The 16,301-nt window shown below is 42.5% G+C and overlaps 1 protein-coding gene across 12 annotated transcripts in view; it reads left to right on the forward strand.

Annotated features, from left to right (window-relative positions):
- PAK3 (p21 (RAC1) activated kinase 3) overlaps positions 1-16,301 on the forward strand; it is a 257,986-nt gene that overhangs the window by 39,866 nt on the left and 201,819 nt on the right. For all 12 annotated transcript variants that reach the window (XM_070258529.1, XM_070258517.1, XM_070258541.1 and 9 more), the window contains exon 2: positions 5,376-5,471. The gene's annotated coding sequence lies outside the window, so the exon portion shown is untranslated. The remainder of the gene's footprint in view (positions 1-5,375; positions 5,472-16,301) is intronic.

The raw sequence follows: 16,301 nt of genomic DNA on the forward strand, positions 1-16,301 counted from the left end.
CTAGAGCATTGTTTTTCAAGCTGCCAGTTATTACCTACTGCTCAGGAAATCAATTTAGTGGGTAGTGACGAGCATTAAAAAATAAAACAAAACAAAAGGAATGGAATAGGAAGAAACAATGTGTATTGCACACAGGGTAGGTATTGCTTCGTAAAATATTTGTTGTATACATATATATGTAATTCAGTAATATGTGCTCTGTATGCTATATGAATGTCAAATGTATTTTTTGGTGTAGATCATGGTCAAAAATGTTTGAAATACACTAGGGAAGACTACCTTCCATTTGGAGACACTAGTATCCAGAGAAATAATCTGCCAAGTCCCAGCCCAGACAAGAGATGACCAGCAAGAGAATGGAGTAGGATGCATTTCTCCTCTCTCCCCCTCTCTCCCGTGCTACGCTTGTGTCGACAGAGTTGGTTGTTCTCTAATTAGAATGAGTTCTAATACCATGTAATGGCCCTGGCCTGAGATGTAAGGGCAAGTGCAGGGTATTGCTACAGGTATCAGGCTAATTGCATTGACTGCGTCAGACAGAAAATGCATCTGGGTTTATTGGGGTGTCGAGTTGCTCTTGGTTAGTGAGCGCTTTGTACTGTATACTTCATCTTTATCCTTCTCCCGGACTTTGATATTTATTTTACCATTCGAAACTCTTTTGTTGCCCTTGTGAAATCAAATAATAAACTTAAAACTCTATTTCAATTCACATCAACTGACATCAGTGTCTTTTTACTCCCTACTTGGTAGGTTGACGATATTAGCACCCCGAAACCTTTCACCCACAGGCTCTGTCTGAAAGGAGCAGCCACACCTGGGCTCCAGTCCATTGTGGTCCTGTGAGAATGTGGTCACCTTGTCAGCAAGGCCTTCTCAGACCATTCCCTGTAAACTGTAGGCCTTGCAGGATCCCCCCATCCCTAGCATTTCAGAACTCCTCATCTCCTACCTTTATATTTTCTCTATGGTGCTTATCACAACCTAATACACTGTCTGGTAAATAATAGACAAATGAGAAAAATAACCCCATGTGTCCAGATCTTTTTTCTAGGAAGATTTGAAATAGAATTTTATGTGAAGTCTTCCAATTTTTGAATGTTGCTAGATCATCCGATTTATCTAGAGAGCTTGGAAATTGGAATATTAATGTAAAATCTCCTGATTTTTAAATGTTGGTTACCAGTTCAAAGAAATGTTAAACACTATGTGGGCCAAAGAAAAGATGTTGGTGGCCCAGATTTGGCCCGTGGATTACCAATTTGAGACCTCTGTCATATGTTTGTGGAATGTTGGGGCTGTGAAAGGCCTTGTGAATTGATGTCTTCTAGTGAGGAAGAGCAGTCTCAGAGAGGTTAGGTGCCTTCCCCGGTCACACAGCTAGCTTGTAGCAGAACTGGATCTTCAACCCGAGTTTCTTGCCTCCTACTGCTCTCTCACTTCATCCTGCTGCCTGCTAGGCTGCCTCTCTTCTGCTGAGGGTTGAGCTAATCTGCCCTGTGTAGAGGACAGCATTCAGGTCAGTCCCCTGTGCCTTCCTCACAAAGAATATAACAGAGTCATCACCACGCATCTGATAAGCGCCAGTCACTTCTCACCACAGAGTGTGTGAATTTACCTGCCTTCCCAATCTCAACCGTGGATCTTGCCTCTTGGTGCTCTTTATTGCTTTTGCTCCAGTGATAGAATCAGGACAAGGTCTTTATAGGAATGTTATTAGCATTGCTGCCAGCTAGCAGTGCCTTCTGGTAGAATCAGTGTGGTGTAGTGCAAAGAATCTGGGCTCGAAGTCCAGGGGGCTGGGCTCAATTCTCAGATGTGTGACCTGAGACAATTTAACCTCCCTGGCCCTCAATTTCCTTAACTGTAAAAATGAGAAAAATAAGACCTGCCTTTCTTCTCTCTCAGAGCTGCTGTGAGGCAAAAGTGAAATAATATGTATGAAAGCGCTTTGAAAAGAGAAAATTGTACAACTATGAGAGTATAGTATCATTATGAAATTAGAAAAATAATTATTGAGCACCTACTCTGTGTAATCTAGTGTACCATTTATTCAGGGCATGCCAAGGCCAGGCTGCCTTCATGAGCTATAGTCTAACTGAGAAGAAGGGACATATATGAGTGGAAAGAGAGCCAGCGCTGCAAAGCCAGAGATGACATCGTTGCATGAAATGTTTAGACTGTACGATGAGAGAGATCGTGGCCGAAAGGGCTAACCATGGAGGGGTTCTCGGATGGAGTTGCAGTTGAGTTGCACTTTGGGAAAAAATTGGTAAGAGTGGGTTGGCAGAAGGAAGAAGAAGGACATTCTAGACAGGGACAACAGAACAAGTGGGGACTGAAATCATGTTTGTTGGAGGCCTAATCTACGTGGAGTGGCAGGTTTAAGTAGTGGTTGGCAGATGATCGCTTCTCCACTTGGCTGGAACACAAAAGAAAGAATCAAAGCATGCTTCCGATGAAGCCAGAGCAGAGTCCAAGTGGGACAGTGGGCACGGCTGATTATGGTACAGGAGGGCCTAGGACAGTAAAACGCTCATAGTAGTGGCTCCCACCTCATAGGGCTGTTCTGAGCATTAAAGGAGGTGATGTGTTTTAAACATTTAGCACAGTGCCTGATACATGATAGTACTAAAGTAATGTTAGCTGTCATTATCATCGTCATCAATTTTCAGCTTACATTGAGTCAGGGGGTAATAGCATGGACTTTAGAATCTGCCTGATACTAGTTACATTACCTTGGGCAAGTCATGTAACCTCTCTGTTTCTCATTTTCCTGGTCCTTAAAATGGTAATAATGCTAGTGCCAACTGAAGCTATCGTGAGGCTTACATGACGTAATCCAAGTAAAGTACTTATCACAATGTCTGGCACATGGTAAGCACTCAATACATGTTACGACTACAATTAGTATGGCCAGGTAATCATTAATGTAATATGACTGAATAACAAAAAATTGGGGAAATTGAGAAGCATAAACAAAATCACCCCAAATTTTACTACTACTAAGACTCCTTATCATCTTGAGATCTCATTCTTAAGTCTGAAATGTCTTTTGTTGAGAAAATCAAGACTGCAGAAGATAGCGTGGATTTAGGTTGCAGTAACCATTTCATTAAACACTTGCTGAGGATCAACTATGTGCCAGCCAATGTTCCAGGCACTGAGATTCAACAAACAAGAGGACAGGCATGGTTTCTGCTTTTATAGCCCAGTAGAGGGAGATAGGAAAACAAAATAAAAGTATAAAATATTATGTTACACAGTATTAAGTACTATGGGGAAAAACCTTAAGATGAGCTGACAAGGAGTTCGGAAATGGTGAGGAGTGGGGTGGTGGTGGAGAGAAGCCTGTGAGGCCCAGAAAGAGGGTGCTCAGGGAAAACCTCACTGGGAAGGTGATCTTTGAGTCCAGCCCTGAAGGAAGTGAGGGAGCGGGCCATGCAAGTATGTCAGGGAAGAGCATTCCAGGCAGAGAGAACAGTAAGAGCAAAGTCCCTGAGTTAGGAGCATGCCTGGAATTTAAGAAATAGCCAAGAAGCCCTTGTAGCAGGAGTGGAGTGAACAAGGGGAAGGGTAATAGGAGAGGAGGTCAGATAGGTCACAGGGGCAGCTGATTTGGGCTTTGTAGGCCATTGTCATGACTGCCATTTACAGGGAGATGGAAAGCCGAAGGAGGATTTTGTCCAGGGAGGGACAACATCTGACTTATATCAGCCATTTGGCCCTTCTATAAGCAGTAGGTTTTGCCCCCATAGGCCTTGGACAATTATAAACAAGAGAGGGCAGCCCCAGCAGTTCCTGCAGAGCTGTCCTTAGCACTCTGTACGCTGCAGAGAGAGGGCTCATTGGACCAGAGGAAGACACGGAGAATAGGGGAAATAGATGTAATCTCTTAGAGCTGAAAGGAACCCAGTTAATGTAATTCTGCCACTGGGCATCTGTGCAGCCAGGCTTGACTTCAAAACACTCACTGCCTCACCAGCCTGCTCAGCTTCTTGCAGGACTGTCTCAAGGTCAGAAAGCCTTTTGACAGGTTTATTGAAAATCTGCCTCCTTGCCACCACTGGGTGGCAGTATTCCTAGTCCTGTCACCTGAGCACCCCAGACATAAGTGCATACCTTCCATAGGAAAACACTTTTGAGATCTGAAAGCAGGTAGGTATCCTATATATGACCCGATGGTTCTCTTTTTCAGGTCCCATGTCTGGTCCCTTCGAGAGCCACTCCTTTTATGGGATAGTTTCCGACCCCTCTGTCAATCTCTGACCCTGCTCTGGAGGTGCTCCACTTTCTCAGTGACTCTTAAAATGTGGTGCCCGGAATTGAACAGGACACTCCAGGAAGGCACAACAGAGACTGAAGTGTGACGATTATATTCTGAGATTTAGAAACTGTACTTTGATTAATACAACCTACAATTGTGCTCCATTTTTAGCGGCTAAATACTTTAGCTACGTTAAACTGTTGACTCAAATTATCCTGTAGGTCAACTCAAACTCCTAGATCTTTTTTGGTGTTCATTTGTGTTTATGTGAGCTGCTGCTGAGCCATGCTCCCCTTATTCCAGCCTCACAAAATGGACTTTTAAAATTTTTTTTTTTTTTTTTTGATGCAGCACAGGCTGAGATGAGCTCTTTATTGTCAACAAACATTTTAGTTAGCTCTGGTTAAAGGTGGGATGGAAACACTGGAACTGAAAATACTGAAGTGTAGGTTACAGTCTCTGCTTTCAATGGTGTTCTCGTAAATTTGAGGAGACACACATACGGTGTACTTTTATGAGTGCCACATGAGTTGTGATGTCAATGAATGTGTCAGGAATTCAGAGAAGAGGGAAGTTAGTTGGCGGATGAGAAAAGATTGTCAAAACAGAGGGAGACAGAGACAGAGAAAGAGACACATGGAGACACAAAGAAAAAAGAAAAGAGAAAAGCAAAAAAAGGCACTGGGATGATAGAGACAAGGATGGAAGGATGGACGGGTGGAAGGATGGATGGATGGAGATACATGCCTTGCCTAGCACTATTCTTTACAGAATTCACTGGCTTCACAGTCTTAGTTGGGTTCTGTCTTTGGCAAGGAGTCTCTGTACAAAGGCAAGACTTGGAATCCTGTATGTTGGAACAAGCACCTTGAATGTGTCCCAAGCAACATTATCTTTACAATGCTTCGAACACAATTTGAGAGGCCATTGTTGTTTTCTTCTGCCCTTTCTTCTTTACCAGGTATTCTATAACTATTCATCCTGAAATGTTCTACTTTCTTCATTATTTGCAACAGCTCACCCTCGTGGACTTTTAAAATTTTAATTGAAGATTTGTTTTCTTTATCTTATAAAGTTCACCTTTTTTTTTTTTTTTTTTTAATTATAGCCCAGTATTCCAGCCCATCTGAGCACATTTTGAATCTCAGTTTTGGTCTTCAATAAATTTGATATCCCTGCCAGCTGTGGGTCATCTTCAGACGTGGTAAGTACATAAGTACATTTTATGTGTCATCTAAGCTATTAATAAAAGTGGAAAAGCCCCGTGGCCTTTCTCTGGAGACCTTTTTGTTAGTTGTCACTTATGCTTTGGGTAAAATCTTTTAACCAATTGCCAATCTATTTGACTGTGTTAATCTGGTTAATATGTTGCTGTTTTATCCTGGTTCATTCATGAGAAAGTTATAGGAGACAATTTCAGGTGCACTGCTGAATCCAAGATATGTTGTGGTTACAAAAGACAGGATGGATGAAGGATGATCTAAGATGGAGCGTTTTGTTTGCAAAATGGAAACTATTATAGTTTTTTCCAATTATAAAAGTAACATTGGCTTGTTGTAAAGGTCAATAGCATACACAAATATACAAATTAGAAAGTGAAAGTCCCTCTGTAATTCTGTGTGCTGTGGTTAACGGTTTTGTGTATACATAATACAGATCTGTGATGGAAATGGAATCATACTACAGAGACTGGGGTGTGGCCTGCTTTTTTTCACTTACAATCTTTTAGAAACATCTTTCCTTATCAGAACATAGAGTTTTACCTCATCCTTTTTAACAACAGTGTTCTTTTCTGTGGAAGTTTCCTAATTTATCTCATCAAGCCCATGTTGATGAACATTTAGATCATTGGCAAATTTTTGCTGTTACAAGCAGTGTTGCATGATGAACTTTCTTTGCTGGCTTGATGAGATGTTGTGCTGAGTGCTGTTGGCTGACTCCTCTGGATTCCCTCTCCTTTTAGGATCTGTTATCAATGTTCTAAGTGCCCAAGGGCTGTTTCCATGGCAGAAAGAAGAACCAAAGAGGAGTCTGCCAACTCCCTACTCATCATGGTTTGAGTATGAAAATCTATACCTGTCCTACCTTGGAGTGGAGTTAAATCTTTTTGAGTGCCCGGGGGCCTTAGGAGTACCAGGGCACCCCAGGATCAAGCCCTGAGTGATAGGCTCCATGGGAAGCTCAGCTCTGGCTGGCATAGGTGAAGTGATTAGGAGCAAGAAGGAGAAGAACTGCCTTGTCATTGAGCCACTATTCTCCATCACATACCTTCAGCTCTGCCAAGTGGGGCTACTTGCTGAGCCCTGAATAGGCTCTTCCTTCCTCATCTTCACACCTTTCCTCCTCCATGGGGTCTTCCTCCCTACACACATGCACCTCCCAGAACAAAATAGCAGCTGCCTAATCTGAACTTCCTGAACACTTTAAGAGCATGGGCTTGAGAGTCAAACCTGTGTTTGGATATCAGCGCCGCACCTACCCAGCTCTGTGATCTTGGATGTCACTTATCCTTTCTGGGCCTAGTTATCTTCATATATAGAAGAAGGATATATCTATATAAGATATTTCAAAATACTTAACCCAATGCCTGGCTGATATGATGCACTTAGTAGATGTTAGTTACTATTCTACTATACTATCATCATCATCATCATGGGTGATCATATTACCTACTCCATAGAGTTGTGAGGATTAAATGAGAATATATGTAAAATACCCAAAGCTCAGCAAAATTGAGTGCTAAATAAATGATAGCAATTGTTGTATTTATATCTTCTTTTGTATACTTACCTCTTCCTCTCTTGTGTTACTTCTATCTGTGTCCATTTCTTGATCTCTTCCTTTAATGTATAAGCTCCCTCGAGAGTACAGATCTCTCTGTCTCTCTCTCTCTCCCCTTCCCTAGAAAGCATCAAAAACACAGTGCTGGGGATTAGTGGGGCTGTTGAAAATTTGGATGAGTGAATGCTGCCATCACTTTTTCTAAGCCCATTTATCATTGTATTGTTTTCTAGTTAGAAAGCATCTCTCCCATTAACTGATCAACTGGGCCTTGTCCCTAGGGCGGGTCATGGCATACATATTCTAACCACTGAGCCGCTGATCACAGAATTAGCAGTTTACAGAACCTTAGCTTTGGAAAGTTTTCCAGAAAACAATGGCCTTGAGTGTGTGTTTATCTGAGGAGAATGGATTTGCGTACCACTCTCAGACTTCTGTTGTCTAAATGGAAAGGGACATTAGGCCCCAGCCTAGTTCAGGCCACCATCAAGTCCCTCGTAGACTACCCCAACAGCTAAGTTGTTTCCCTGCTTTTACACATGCCATCCACACTGCAGTAAGAGCAATCTTTAGGAAATAGTAAATCAGATCACATCATTGCCTTCCTCAAAACCCTCCAATGGCTCCTGTCTCATGTAGTATAAAGCCCAATTTCCTTCCCATGGTCTATGAGGCCCTGCATAATCTGGCCCCTGCGTATCTCTCCAAACTCATCGTGCTCTACTCTTTCCCTTGCCCACTCTACACCACCGGCATGTGCCTTCTGTTGTGAGAACACACCAAGCTCATTCCTGCTTCAGTGCCTTTGTTCTGATTCTGCCCTCCACAAGGAATTGACTCCCAGCCATACCCCAACTTCCCCATGCTTCCTTTTGTCCTTCAGGTTTCCACTTAAATAATACCATCTCAGAATGGTATCATTCATTTAGGCCTTTCCTGTATACCCTATCTCAAGCAGGTTCCTATCCCCCCTGTTACTCTCAAACTCATTAGTTCTCAGTCTTCACTTTACATTAAGAATCACCTAGAGAATTAAAAAAACCACACACACATAACAACAACAACGGCCAGGTCCTTTCTAGATCAAGTAAATCAGAATCTCTGCAGATGATGCCCAAGTTATCTGTATCTTTAAAACCTTTGAATGTGTATCCAAGGTTGACAGTCTCTGTTCTAATCTATCACCTTGTTTATTTCCTTCTTAGTACTTATCACAAGCTGCAATTATTTTGCTTATTTTATTCAATAAATATTTGTTGAGCCCCTACCATGTGCCAGGTACTGCTCAAAACACAGAAATTCAAAGTGTGAACACAATAATCACACATCCTAAACTTTATGAAACTTCCATTCTAGTGAGGAATACAGACAATAAATAAGATCAGTAAAATATATAGTAATATATATATATATATATATATATATATATATATGTGTGTGTGTGTGTGTGTGTGTGTATATAGTACATATATATAGTAGTGTTATGGACTGAATGTTTGTGTTCCCCTGAAATTCATATGTTGAGGCCCTAACCCCAGTGTGATGGTATTTGGAGATGGGGCCTTTGGAAGCTGATTAGGGTTAGATGAGGTCATCAGGGTAGGGCCCTGATCTGATAGGATTAGTGTCCTTATAAGAAGAGACACCAAAAGGCTTTCTCTCTCCTCCTATCTCATCCCCTCCCCACTCCCTCACTCAAGAAGAGGTCATGTAAGCATACGGCAGGATGGTAGCCACCTACAAGGCAAAAGAAGAGGCCTTAGAATGAAACCTACCTTGTTGGCACCTGATCTTGGACTTTCTAGCCTCTAGAACTGTGAGAAATAAATTTCTGTTGTTTAAGCTACCCATTGTATGGTATTTTTTTTATGGTAGACTGAGCAGACTAAGACATACAGTATGTTAGATAATGGCAAGTGCTAAGGAAAAAAATAAAGCATAAAATGGTGATATGAATTTTTTATTTGTGGAAGAGGGAGAAAAGTTTTAGATAAAGTGGCCCAGGAAGGTGAATCTTGAATAAAGAGATGAAGGACGTGAAAGATCTAGATCTGCAGCTATCTGGATGTACAGCATTCAAGGCAGAGAAGAGTCAGTGCAAAGGCCCTGAGGCTGGATCATACCTAATGCGTTTGAGGAACAACAAGGGGCCAATGTGGCTGGAGAGTTGAGAACAAAGGGAAGAGTGGAAGGAGATAAATTCAGAGAAGCAATGGGGATACCAGGTAATGTGGAACCTTAAAGTTTATTGTAAGAGCGATGGCTTTTATTCTGAGTAAGAGAGGTATCATTGAAGAATTTCTAGCAGAGAATAACATAATCTAACTCGGATTTTAATAGGCTCACTCTATCTGCTATGTTGAGAATAAACTGAAGGGGAAAAAGGGTGGAAGCAACAGAACCAGCTAGGAGGCTACTGCAATAATCCAGGTGAGAAATGATGGTAGCTTGGAGAAGGCAGTGAGATGAGAACCAATGGTAGAAATGGCAGTGATATGAGAACCAATGAGAAATGGTCAAAGTCTGTATGTACTTTGAGAGATAGAATATACAGGATTTGCAGACAGACTGTATGTTGAGTATGAGACAAAACACAGTCAAGGATGACATCATGATTTTTGGCCTGCCCAGCATCTAGAAGAATGGAGTTGCCATTTAACTGAGATAGAAAGGACTGTGGGAAGAGTAAATTTTAGGGAGAAATATCAAGGGCTTAGTTTTGAACTTGATAAGTTTGAAGTGCCTATTAGACATTCAACCGGAGATGTCAAGTAGAAAGGTGGATATATAAACCTGGAGTTCACAGGAGAGGTCTGTCCAGGAAGTAGATCTTTGGGAGCCATGAGACTGGATGAAATCACCTAGAGAGTAAGTTCAGGTAGAAAAGAGAAGATGTCCATGGACTGAGAGATAAAGCACTCCAAAGTCTAGAGGTTGAGGTGAAGAGCAATAAGCAAAGGGGATTGAGAAGACACAGCCAGAGTGGAAGAAGAAAATCTATAGAATGTGGTTTCCTGGAAGTCCAGAGAAGAAAGTGATTAAAGGAAGAGAGAGTGGTCATTTACGTCAAACACTGCAGAGATCTCAAGGAAGATGAGAACAGAGAAAAGACCACTGGATTTTGTAACGTGTAGATCACCAGTGATCTTGATCAGAACAGGGATTAGAGTTCAAGAGGGAATGGAAGGAGAGAATTTAGAGACAAGGAGTATAAACAATTGCCTCACGGTTTTAGTACAAAGAGTAGCTGAGCAATGGGGCAGTAGCAGTATCTGAGGGAAAATTGGAGTTCAGAGAGGGTTTTATTAATTTTTTGAAGGGAGAAATGATATTCTGATGAGAGTGGTCCAGTCCCCCACGTTAGAATGTAAGCTCCTTGAGGGCAGGGACTTTGTCTTGTGTATCCCCAGTACCTTCCACAGTGCGTAGCACAGAGTAGGTCCTCGATAAATGTTGTTGAATAAATGAATGATCAAATAAATGAAGGAATAAATGAAAGCAGACATCAAAGAGTTGAGTAAGAAATAATAGCTGGATAAAGTGGCAGGTGAATTGGGTATCACTGTGGCTTTAGTTCCAGTCATTCCTGCCACACTCCTGGTACACCAAGCATACCCCAGGACCAGACAGCCTAAGTATGGGTTGGCATGGCACAACTCCCTTTGTCAAGTGGGCATGCTATGTCTCTGTAGTTGTCTGTTCCAGGAATCAGACAGGTTTGGGGACCGTAAGAACTGGGTGTAGCCAGACAAGCCTGCAGAGCTCAGGAGTGCACCAAAAGAGAAATCCCTTTGCATCATTGACACTCTCTGGGTATGGTGTGTCTGCAGTGCAGGGCACGGGTGAGACACGTGCCACACTGGCATCCCAGCCTGCCCCTGCTGGCTGGAGGGTAATTAATAACCTCCTGTAGCTCAGGCCAAGGAAAACTAAACCAGAGTCCAAGAAGAAGCAGCCCATGCCCATGCAGTGGCTGGAATCCTCGGCACCTGCCTCATCTCATTTGCTGCATTGCACAAGCCCCACATTGTAAGGTGATAGGTTGGCCCAGTGGGGCTCTCCCATGGTGCCTGTGACTCAGCTATTGCTGGAAGGATGGCATGGCCCAGCACCAGACTAGCACATAGGAGGCACTCAGCAACTTTTGGATGAATGAACCCTTTGGGACTCTGAGAAGTGACACAAAGGCTGAGGAAAGACTGCTTCTCTTTTTCCATGCCTTCCCTGTCGTCTCACTCTGTGCCTGGACATAGCTCTGTGCAAGGACACAGCCAGCAGCTAGAGCACATCTTGGGCGTGGGAGAAGGGACAGGGAAACCCCCATGCTTAGTTGGCAGCAACCCCAGACAGACCTTTTCCATCCCCTCACCTTGCACCCAGAGACTCCACCATTCTGTCAGCCCTTAGGAGTCCAAAAAGTTTGTTTCAACCAGCATTCACCTAATACCTGGTCTGGACCACATCCTGTGTGTTTTCTCAAAGTTGTGACTATAACACTAAATACTATAACTACTGACACTGTTACTACTACCACTAACAACAACAACAACGACAACAACAATAATAATAATAATTGCAGCTAACATATACTGAGCACCTACTATGGGACAGGTACTGGGCTAAACTCCTTACTGCAGCCCTGTGAGGTGGATAATATAATTGTCTCCATTAAACAGAAGAGATTCAAGCTATGAAAGGAAAGAGTTGAGATTCAAGCCCAGTTCTGTCTCCCTATAGAATCACACTCTACTTGGTTCCCTATTATAGCATCAATGTGCTCTTTAAAAAGATTAAATCAGATAATATCAGTCCTTGGCTTAAAAGCCTTCAGTGGCTTTCCATCACACTTAGAACAAAATCCAACTTTATCCCTGGACCATCAAGGCCTGGCAGAATCCAGCCTTTGCCTGCCTTTCCAGCCTTGTCTTGTTCTCGTTTTCTCCCCACCCCTGTAAAATCTGTGCACTAGCTTCTATAGCAGTAGCAGCACTCTGCTTTCGCTACATTTGGTAGGATGACTTGGGTGATTACCCCTGTTTGCAGTGATACTTCCCCTGGAAAATGCCTTCCACGGGGCCAGCCCGGTGGCCTAGCGGTTGAGTTCACATGCTCTGCTTCGGTGAGGAAACTTGGGGTTTGCGGGCTCGGATCTTGGGCACGGACCTACATACTACTCATCAACCCACACTGTGGTTGTGAGCCACATAAAAAAGAAAAGAAAAGAAAAGAGGAAGATTGGCACAGATGTTAGCTCAGGGCTAATCTTCCTCACAAAAAAAAAAAAAAAAGAAAAGAAAATGCCTTCCATTATCCAAATCACAATCCCTGAAGATCTATTTATATAAGGCGGAAGCCGCCTGTGATTGTCAGTACACCCACTGTTCCAGGGATTACTCTTTCGGCTATTTTAGTACTCACTCTATCTCTTGTATTGTAAGACCCTAGAAGATTGACAGTGTCCCAGATGCTGTCCAGCACCAAGAAGAATGTGATGCTCAGAGGTAAATCTAATCCCAAGTTCTCATTCTGTGACTGCCAGCATTTGGTGAGACTATACAGATACGGGTAGGGCAATATAGAAACTGCACTAGACTAGGAAACATATGACTCCTCTCTCACTCATTAGCTAGGAGACCTTAGCTAAATCCTTTTACTTCTCTAACCCTCAATTTCCTTATCGGTCAATGAAAATAATAGTCTCTGCTCCTAAGGGGTTGCTTTGAATACCTAATGAAATGATCCATTGGATAGTGTTCTGGAAAGGACAGAAATTTGTATAATAATGCCTATTGAGTGCTTACTATATTTCAGGTACTGCTCTACACTCCTCACATCTATTATCTCCATCAATCCTCAGAAAACTCTATGAGATTAATGTGAACAGTATTTCCATTTTACAGATAAGGAAAATGAGGCACAGAGAGGCTGAAATTTGTTCATTGTTACCTAGCTGGTAAACGGCAGAGCTAGATTGTGAATTGAGGCAGTCTGGCTTCAGAGCCTGTAGACTGAGCCACTTACTTACACATGTAAGGTATTGCATTTTATTTGGGAAATGTCGTAGTCCATTCAGGCTGCCATAACAGAACACTACAGACTGGGTGGCTTATAAACAACAGAAGTTTATTTTTCACAGTTCTGGAAGCTGTGAAGTCTAAGATCAAGGCGCTGGAAGATTCAGTGTCTGGGGAGGCCTGCTCCCTGGTTTCTAGATGGCCATCCTCTCGCTTATTATAACCTCACTTGGTGGGAGGCGCTGTGGATCTCTCTGGGGTCTCTTTTATAAAGATACTAATCCCATCCATGAGGGCCCCACCCTCATGACCTAATCACCTCCACCTGCAAATACCATCACATTGGGGATTAGGTTTCAACATATCAGTTGGAGGTGGGCATAAACATTCAGTCTACAGCAGGGGTGGGGATGGTATTATCATTTTTAAAAGTGAAAAAAATCTTGCCATCGTTTTGTCCAAGGGTTGTACCGTTTTTCGTCTTACTGGGCCACATGCTACTCGGGTTCCTTCACCTGTTACTGTTTAGCTTTGTGGTAGGGACCCTAACCCTGCCCCAATCGTCTTGCCTTCCCCTTCCTCAAAGCCACAAGAGGTTCCCAACAAACGTGATATTCCACAGAACATAATTTTCTCATGTCCAGAAAGGACTATAGGTGCCTGGTGGGCTGGTCCCTTTGTGTCTTCATGAGTCCTGAGCACCTCCTATGTGTCAGGCCCTGTCCCAGTCAACGGGGGATTCAACAGAAAAAAAACAATAAAAAATCCCCACCCTCCACAACTTGACTTCTGCAGTATTCTTGCCCCAAATGTGTAACCTTAACCTAACCATGAGATAACAGCAGAAAACCTCTATTGAAGGAAACTACAAAATAATTGGCTTGGACTTGTCTAATTGTCAAGGTCATGAAAGACAAACACTGAAGAACTGTCATAGATTAGAGGAAGCTAAGGAGGACATGAGAACAAATACAATATGAGATCCTGGGCTGGATCCTGGAATAGACAAAGGGCATTAGTAGAAAAGGTGGGAAAGTTTGAATAAGGTCTATAGGTTAGTTAACAGTATTGTGTCAACGTTAATTTCATGCTTTCGATACTTTTACCATTATGTAAGGTATTAATATCAGGGGAAGCTGGATGAATGGTATATGTCAAATCTTTGTGCTATGTTTGCAATTTCCCCTTAAAGTCTAAAATTATTTCAGGCAGCTTAAAAGTAAGCTGACAGGCACAGAAATGATAAATGCCAAAAGAATATGGTCAGGGCATTGACAGTATCTCAGTTTCCTCATCTGTAAGTTAGACCCAATAATAATATACCTCAAAGAATTTATATGGAAACCTGCTTTTTATGTAGTATAGAGATGTAAGCTATAAATATTCAGTTTTGTGATAGAAGCTGCAAAAGAAATATATATTATTGCTCTATCCTCAAGAAAAAGAATTTAATAAAATTATTTCAAAATAAAAAGTTAAAAATATCCCTGCCTTCCTGGGGAGATACCTTCTGGTAAACGGAGAGAGGGAGAGAGGAAGAGAGAGGAAAAGAGAGAGAGAGAGAGAAGGAGAGAAAATGAATAAATAAAACAGTTAGGAACCTGTATAGTATATTAGAAGGCAATGGATGCTATGCAGAGAAATAAAGCACGAGAGGGAGATAGGGAGGAGGAGAGGGGCGGTTTTAAAATAGGATGGTCATGGAAGGCCTCACTGAGCAGATGACATTTGAATAAAGATTTTAAAGAAGAGAGGGAGCAAGAGCCCCAAGAAGGAGCATATCAATCAGAGGGAATGGCAAATACTAAGGCCCTGAGGTGCGGTGTGGCTCCAGCAAAGTGAGAAGGGCAGTTTGGCTCATTCTGTGGTCTTAAAGATAACGGAAAGAAACTGGCCACAGGGGATAGGTCAGGGAAGTCAAACAATAGACAGCAAATAGAGGGCCTGCTATTGTCCTCTGTTTCCAACAGAGTCACAAATGACAGAAACATGAAGGGAAGGAAAGAGCAAGGAAGTGAAATTGTTGAAGTTTGGAATCCCTGTCCAGTTTCTGGTGAGGAAACAAATCATTATTAAGCACCGTAACGAGTTTCCGAGTCTCCTGTGCTTTATTCCTCTCTGATCATTGAGCTCTAATTAATGCTGAGCGTGCCAGTAGTAGCACAGCCATCTTCATGATTTTGCCTTAATGAGAAGTGTAATTGGGAGCGTGGAGAGGTAGCTGATTTTTCTTGGACTAATAAGTGGAATTGATGAAAAATCCAGAACATCTTTCTGGTTGGGTTTATGTTTACTATCAAAAGTCCTCAAGTCATTCAATTCGCATCATTTGGATGTTTGGGGCCTGGTAATGCATGCACTAAACAGAAGGCAGGCAATGATGCTGCACAAGAAGCAGCCTCCTGGCCTGATGTATACCTGCAAAAGATAGGCCGAGTACCAGAGAGGTTTCCTGGAGGCCCCTCAGCTGGCAACCATGGCCCAGGATTCTGCTTCTTCCAACTGTGCAGAAGCTGAATCCATGTGGGGAAAACCAGCCTTCTGCCCGGGAGGCTTGAAGACAGCAGTGGTGTTTTTGGAATACCTCAACCCATCCAGAGGTCCACACAAGTGTGCCGGCCTTGTCCTTATAGTGTTATAAAGATTGGATGAGAAGATTTAGTGGATAGTATTCTGAAAGTATAAAATATGACATATATGTGAGTTATTACTATTATCGTTATTATGCACTACGGGGAGGTTTAAAGAAAGTAGAAGACCTACAGCCATAGAATTCTTGGGTTCCCTACTTGTTTACTGTTATAGAGGGGGCCATTACCCTCTTTCTAGAAACAACAGCTACAATTTTTTAGCACTTCCTGTGTGTCAGGCACTATGGTAAATGCCTTGCATGCATTATCTCATTTAGTCCTCAACAACCCCATGAAGCAGGTACTGTTTCTCTCTCTCTTTTAAAGGTAAGTGAGGCTCAGAGATGTTAACTAACTTACCCAGTGTTACATAGTAATTGGTTAGAAAGGGGATTTACACTCAGGAGACTGGCTCTAGGATTCTGTGTCCTCCTCTCTGTGCTGAAGTGCCTTTTAAATAGCACACGTAAGACAGACATGCCTTGAAATGGCAGATTTGTATCTCCAAGAGAGAGGGCACCAACTTTGCTCTTTGGACTCCACACACAGGGCTGGATGTAGAAAGAGACTCCCAAGCATCCGGACCAGCTCCACTTGGAGTGATGGTAG

Source organism: Equus caballus, chromosome X, assembly GCF_041296265.1.
Source record: "Equus caballus isolate H_3958 breed thoroughbred chromosome X, TB-T2T, whole genome shotgun sequence".
Lineage (NCBI taxonomy): Eukaryota > Metazoa > Chordata > Mammalia > Perissodactyla > Equidae > Equus > Equus caballus.